This window comes from Stylophora pistillata, chromosome 8 (genome assembly GCF_964205215.1).
Source record: "Stylophora pistillata chromosome 8, jaStyPist1.2, whole genome shotgun sequence".
NCBI classification, from domain to species: Eukaryota; Metazoa; Cnidaria; class Anthozoa; order Scleractinia; family Pocilloporidae; genus Stylophora; species Stylophora pistillata.
Genome location: NC_142526.1, coordinates 32881122 through 32889161, shown reverse-complemented (window position 1 = coordinate 32889161; position 8040 = coordinate 32881122).

The following is an 8040-nucleotide window of genomic DNA, read 5'->3' as shown; positions in this document are numbered from 1 at the left end:
AAAATCAGGGGTCTTACAATCAGGGGTCTTACAGTCAGGGGTTCTTACAATCAGGGTTTCTTACAATCAGGGGTCTCAGTAAAGTCAGGGGTTCTTACAATCAGGGGTCTTACAGTCGGGGGTTCTTACAATCAGGGGTCTTAAAATCAGGGGTTCTTAAAATGAGGGGTCTTAAAATCAGGGGTTCTTAAAATCAGGGGTCTTACAGTCAGGGGTTCTTACAATGAGGGGTCTTAAAATCAGGGGTTCTTAATCAGGGGTTCTTATATTCAGGGGTTCTTACAATCAGGGGTTCTTACAATCAGGGGTTCTTACAATCAGGGGTCTTAAAGTCAGGGGTTCTTACAATCAGGGTTCTTACAATCAGGGGTTCTTACAATCAGGGGTTCTTACAATCAGGGGTCTTACAATCAGGGGTTCTCACAATCAGGGGTTCTTACAATCAGGGGTCTTACAGTCAGGGGCTCTTACAGTCAGAGGTTCTTAAAATCAGGGGTTCTTACAATCAGGGGTCTTACAATCAGGGGTCTTACAGTCAGGGGTTCTTAGAATCAGGGGTTCTTACAATCAGGGGTCTTACAGTCAGGAGTTCTTAAAATCAGGGTTCTTACAATGAGGGGCTCTTATAATAAGGGGTCTTACAGTCAGTGGTTCTTATAATCAGGGGTTCTTACAATCAGGGGTATTACAATGAGGGGTCTTACAGTCAGGGGTTCTTACAATCAGGGGTCTTACAATCATGGGTTCTCCCAATCAGGGGTATTACAATGAGGGGTCTTACAGTCAGGGGTTCTTACAATCGGGGGTTCTTACAATCAGGGGTCTTAATCAGGGGTTCTAACAATCAGGGGTTCTTACAATCAGGGGTTCTTACAATCAGGGGTTCTTACAATCAGAGGTTCTTAAAATCAGGGGTTCTTACAATCAGGGGTCTTACAGTCAGGGGTTCTTACAATCAGGGGTCTTAAAATCAGGGGTTCTTACAATCAGGGTTCTTAAAATCAGGGGTTCTTACAATCAGGGTTCTTACAATCCTCAGGGGTCTTACAGTCAGGGGTTCTTACAATCAGGGGTCTTAAAATCAGGGGTTCTTACAATCAGGGGTTCTTAAAATCAGGGTTTCTTACAATCAGGGGTTCTTACAATCAGGGTTTCTTACAATTAGGGGTCTTACAATCAGGGGTTCTTACAATCAGGGGTATTACAATGAGGGGTCTTACAGTTAGGGGTTCTTACAAACAGGGGTCTTACAATCAGTGGTTCTCACAATCAGGGGTATTACAATGAGGGGTCTTACAGTCAGGGGTTCTTACAATCGGGGGTTCTTACAATCAGGGGTCTTAATCAGGGGTTCTAACAATCAGGGGTTCTTACAATCAGGGGTTCTTACAATCAGGGGTTCTTACAATCAGAGGTTCTTAAAATCAGGGGTTCTTACAATCAGGGGTCTTACAGTCAGGGGTTCTTACAATCAGGGGTCTTAAAATCAGGGGTTCTTATAATCAGGGGTTCTTACAATCAGGGGTTCTTAAAATCAGGGTTTCTTGCAATCAGGGGTTCTTACAATCAGGGGTTCTTACAATCAGGGGTCTTACAATCAGGGGTTCTAACAATCAGGGGTTCTTACAAGCAGGAGTCTTACAGTCAGGGGTTCTTACAATGAGGGGTCTTACAGTCAGGGGTTCTTAAAATCAGGGGTACTTATAATCAGGGGCTCTTACAAGCAGGGGTGTTACGGTCAGGGGTTCTTATAATCAGGGTTATATAGTTTATGTCCATGGTTCATTTCAGAGGTTAAAGTCCTCGTTCAAAATCAATACCGACATATGACGTTCTCCTCCGTCTTAGGGCATACCAAATAGGGAGAAGGATACTATATGACTTCGTAACTGGTTTAAATTTCTGACTGATGACTTTATGCTAGGATTCTCTAACTACGAAAAAAAAAAAGACTGCAGGGAGACTTACCAGTCTTACCACATATCCTCTCTAATGGTAAGCAATGTAACCCCGCGCCACATTCCGATTGTTGGTTGCACAGGTATGGTCTGAAGATATTCTCCATGTAGTTTGAAAATACACACGGAATCATATCCATAGGATGAAAAGTATGTGTCTTGTCATTGAGATCACATATTTTGTGCGTCTGATAGAACTGAAAGCTATGGCAGCCGGGATAATCCACGCATAGTAACGCACAATGTTCTATCCTCTCAGCGGGTCTTAAAGCAAACTTTATTTACACAGGGTAGCCCATTCAGCTCTAGGCTGGTATCCATAGGGGCCCTGTATTGAAAATAATTTACATCAAATTATCTAGAATAGATATATATATATATATATACAATGATTAAGATTTCACAACTACGTCAGCAGCCTAAAACTACAAAGCTAAAAACACAATCAAAACATAACATAGTAAATAAAATATCAAAATTACGGTAAAAGGAAATGTTTTGCTCGGCGACAGAACGTTTGAATGTTTTCACTCTTCACAATGTTTAAAGGAAGTTTATTAAAAATTTCTGCGCCAGTAAAAAGAAAGGTCCTTCTCCCAAAATTCTGTTTTACTTTTGGTAGGGATAGCCTCAGACTTTGCCTCGTGGAATAATTGTGAATATTCGAAAATCTGGTAAAATATGATGAAAAGTAACAAGGAACTAATGAGTGGAGACAGAGAAAAACGAGTTTAGCCTTGTGGTAATAGCGTCTACTGGAAAGAGTCGGCCATTGCAGCTGATCTATTGCTTCAGATGACCGAGAGCAACGTGTAATAATCCGTGCAGATCTATTTTGTAAGCGTTGTAGTCGATCTATATCTTGTTGTAAAAGGTTACTCCAGGCAATGTCACAGTAATCAAATAAGGGAAGAATTAAGGTATTATGAACAAGTATTGCTGCCTCTTTTGTGACGAAACTTCTAATGTGGCCCAGAATACTAACTCTTGACGCCACCTTTTTACACATATAGTCTGTGTGAGCCTTCCAAGTCATAAAATTGTCGAACACCACGCCTAGGTATTTAAAAGTAGTTTCGCAAGAAATGAGCTTTCCGATAAGATTAAGATTTAAAATACAATCGCGCTCTTTATGCCTTCGAGATGTAAATAGTACACACTTAGTTTTTGAAACATTGAGAACAAGATTGTTGTCTTCTAGCCATTCAGATAGACATTGAAGATCTTGATTAAAGAAAAAAGTTAAATTGTCCACTGTTGGGCCAGCAAGGTATAAAACTGTGTCGTCAGCGTACATATTTACAGAACAGTGTTTGACACAACGTGGTAAATCATTAATGTAGACAATGAATAACAGGGGTCCAAGGATGGACCCTTGTGGCACTTCAGAAGTTATAGCAAGCTCTTCAGATGAATGAGAATCAATTTGCACGAACTGCTTTCTTCCCGTAAAGTAGTCCTTAAACCATAGAAGGCTTTCCTCGCATATACCATAGTACTCTAATTTTCTGAGCAAAATGTCATGGTCAACTGTGTCGAAAGCCTTTGCCAGGTCAATAAACACAGAACCAGTAACAAGGCCCTTATCCATATTCAGGAGAATCTCGTCGGCGAAATAAGTTACAGCCGTCTCAGTTGAGTGCATTCTTCTAAAACCGGACTGTAATTTACAGAGCAAGTTATGATCATCAAAAAAACTTGCAAGCTGCTTGTGGATTAAACGCTCTAGGACTTTAGATACCACTGGTAATACCGATATGGGGCGGTAGTTTCTTGGGTCATCTTTTGAACCTGATTTATGTAAAGGGGTCACCTTCGCTTTTTTCCATTCTGCAGGAATAACGTTTTGTTGGATAGTTAAATTAAAAATGAGCGATAGTGGATAGGCCAGGGCGTCTGATCCGTCTTTTAGTAGACGAGATGGAATACCATCAACACCTGTAGCTTTCTTCGGTTTTAAATCTTTAAGAGCCTTTCTAACTTCCGTCACGGTGATCTTTCGTAGATTAAATTTTTCTGGGCGGACAATTTGCGGTAGCCATTTGGAAAAGGATCGCGCGGTTGATCGGTGGATCGACCTTAAATCTTCGGCACAAGAGACAAAGAAGCTATTGAAGGTGTTACACTTGTCTTTTGCTTCATTAGCTGTACGAGCAGTAGCGCTGCTACTCTTTGAGCCATTTCCGAGTAGCCGTTTTAGGTTTTTCCAGGTCCCACGGGAATCTCCTCTTGTCTCCTGGAACAGTTCGTTGTAATATCTTTCTTTCTCTTTTCTGAGCTTCAAAGTCACAACATTGCGTAAGCGCTTGTAAGAGCTCCAATGAAGCTCATTGTTTGACCTCAATGCCAGATTATGAAAGCGGTCTCTCTCATTCATTAGATGTCTCACCTCACGTGTCAGCCATGGTACCCTATTTCCCCTGACTCGCACGCGGATTCTTGGGGCATGGGTGTCGGCTACTTCACAAAAAAGGTGTTTAAATGAGTCCCATGCGTCCTCAACATCTGCGAAGGAATCCGTCAATGACCATGGAACTTTATTTAGATCTTCCATGAAAGCATCACGATTAAAACGCTTGAAATTCCGGGTATCAATTATCCTCGGGGGAGGCGGTTTCAAACGATGTAATTTACGGACGGCATATGTTGCGGAATGATCACTAAAGCCAACTGGTATTACCCCAGAGACATATAGATCCGGACGACTGGTAAAAAATAAATCGATCAGGGTCTTTGAATTTTCAGTTATGCGAGTGAAATTATCAATAATCTGCCGCAGACTAAACTCTTTCGCCATGTTCATAAAGCGCTTCGTAGATGCAGGTTTATTCGACTGTTTCAGGTCGAAATTCAGATCCCCGGTAATGACAATTTCCTTTTCCCGATCAGCCATTACTGTTAACATATTTCTCAAGCCCTCAACGTAAGTTGCAACGTTGTCCGCATTCGGTGGGCAGTAGCAGGAACAGAAAATAAAACCTTTAGATTTTGGAGGTGTTATTTCCATCCAAAGGCATTGAATATCCGGTTGATCATTTTCAAATTCTTGAATAACTTTGTAATTGAGGTTCGAGGAAATGTAAATGAGAACACCACCATTTCGGCGGGTTTTATCTCTTCGTACAAGTGAGTAGCCGGGAAGCTGAATTTCACTGTCACTGATTGATGAATCTAGCCAAGTTTCGTTTAGGGACAGAACGTGCGGTAGGTGGGTCTCACAAAAAACTCGGATCTCATCCATCTTGTTGACAAGACTTCGCACATTCAAATTAAAAATTCTTAAGCCTTTTACCGCACTCAACTTGAAGTTTCCACTTTGAGAAGTTGATTTTGGACCAGGGTTTCGCTCAACATTGCCACTGGACAAGAATAGCGATAAGCATAGGCAATAGGCCAAAGTAGAGGTGGTGTGCTTTGAGAGTTTGACCTTATGGTTGCCCGCCGTATCGACTGCTCGAGCTGCAAACTCATTCAGCGCAGTTTGAGCCATTTTTGCCTTGAAGTCGCTTTTCCAGCGCTCGTTTAGTCCTTCCAAAGGTTCCTCACCAAGCAGACTGCCATGTCAAAATATTTTATGCCGGTTTACCGGCAAAATAAAGCAAAGAAGGTGAAATAAGTAAAGAGCTGCCGAGATGCCAACCAACCCTCTTGCCGCCATGTGCGTAGCTGTGCTTGGAGAATTGTCATCGGTGTAAACAATTTTGACTCGTATGTTTTTGTCGCAATTGTGTGGTTCCTCAGGACTTAGATTCGGAATATAAAGATGCGTCACACTGATTCGCTTTTGTCGTAGGAAGCCTATAGATAATAGAGAGATTAAGCACCGCGTATTTTTTCCCGCGAACGGCAGAGAGGGTCACGTGACCTGACATTTCCCGCTTTTCTACTCGAGGAGGACATTTTTCTCGTTTGTAGGAGTCTTACAATCAGCGGTTCTTACAATCAGGGGTCTTACAATCAGGGGTTCTTACAATCAGGGGTCTTACAATCAGGTGTTCTTAGAATCAGGCGTTCTTAGAATCAGGGGTTCTTACAATCAGGGGTCTTACAATCAGGGGTTCTTACAATCAGAGGTTCTTACAATCAGGGGTTCTTACAATCAGGGGTATTACAATCAGGGGTTCTTACAATCAGGGGTTCTTACAATCAGGGGGTCTTACAATCAGGGGTTCTTACAATCGGGGGTTCTTACAATCAGGGGTTCTTACAATCAGGGGTTCTTACAATCAGGGGTCTTACAAGCAGGGGTTCTCACAATCAGGGGTTCTTACAATCAGGGGTCTTACAGTCAGGGGCTCTTACAGTCAGGGGTTCTTACAATCAGGGGTTCTTAAAATCAGGGGTTCTTACAATGAGGGGTCTTACGGTCAGGGGTTCTTAGAATCAGGGGTTCTTACAATGAGGGGTCTTACAGTCAGGGGTTCTTAAAATCAGGGGTTCTTACAATCAGGGGCTCTTACAATCAGGGGTCTTACAGTCAGGGGTTCTTATAATCAGGGGTTCTTACAATCAGGGGTATTACAATGAGGGGTCTTACAGTCAGGGGTTCTTACAATCGGGGGTTCTTACAATCAGGGGTTCTTACAATCAGGGGTCTTAAAATCAGGGGTTCTAACAATCAGGGGTTCTTACAATCAGGGGTTCGTACAATCAGGGGGTCTTACAATCAGGGGTTCTTACAATCAGGGGTTCTTAAAATCAGGGGTTCTTACAATCAGGGGTCTTACAGTCAGGGGTTCTTACAATCAGGGGTCTTAAAATCAGGGCTTCTTACAATCAGGGGTTTTTATAATCAGGGGCTCTTAAAATCAGGGTTTCTTACAATCAAGGGTTCTTACAATGAGGGGTTCTTACAATCAGGGGTCTTACAATCAGGGGCTCTTACAATCAGGGGTCTTACAGTCAGGGGTTCTTATAATCAGGGGTTCTTACAATCAGGGGTATTACAATGAGGGGTCTTACAATCAGGGGTTCTTACAATCGGGGGTTCTTACAATCAGGGGTTCTTACAATCAGGGGTCTTAAAATCAGGGGTTCTAACAATCAGGGGTTCTTACAATCAGGGGTTCTTAAAGTCAGGGGTTCTTACAATCAGGGGTCTTACAGTCAGGGGTTCTTACAATCAGGGGTCTTAAAATCAGGGGTTCTTACAATCAGGGGTTTTTACAATCAGGGGCTCTTAAAATCAGGGTTTCTTACAATCAAGGGTTCTGACAATGAGGGGTTCTTACAATCAGGGGTCTTACAATCAGGGGTCTTACAATCAGGGGTCTTACAATCAGGGGTTCTTACAATCAGGGGTTCTTACAATCAGGGGTCTTACATTCAGGGGTTCATATCAGTGTGTTTTATATGGAGTGATGTGCCCAGATGTCGATATTGATCGTTGCTCCTTACGTTCAGGGGTTTATATCAGTTTGTCTTACACGAAGGGGCTGTGCCTAGATGTTGATATTGATCGTTGGTCCTTACGTTCAGGGGTTTATATCAGTGTGTCTTACACGTGGGGACTGTGCCCAGATGTTGATAATGATCGTTGCTCCTTACGTTCAGGGGTTTATATCAGTGTGTCTTACACGTGGGGGCTGTGCCCAGATGTTGATATTGTTCGTTGTTTCTTACATCCATGGGTTTTAATCAATGTGTCTTACATGATGGGCTGTAGGCAGATGTTGCTACTTATCTTAGCATCTTACGGTTAGGGGTCTGTGTTGATCGTAACTCTTTACATACAGTGCGTATTCTATGCCCAGATGTTGATATTGATTAATTGAACTTAAAATGTCACATCCATGTTAAACGCGTGTCCAGTAGTTTATTGCGATGGTAAAATGTTACATGTAGGGGTGTGCGCGCAGATGTTGATATCGATCGTCGATCGTGAAGATCAGAACCGTACTTGACATCCAGGGGTTTTATATTTGTACCTCTATATTGTCGCTATGTAACGATGATGATTTACATAAGGGGGTTTTGAATAAAATGTCATGGTAGTTTTATATAAGGGTCTGTTCCCAGCTATTGATAATGATCCGCCCTCTTTACTGTTCGTCGATGCTAGCTCTACAGGAATAGTATTTAC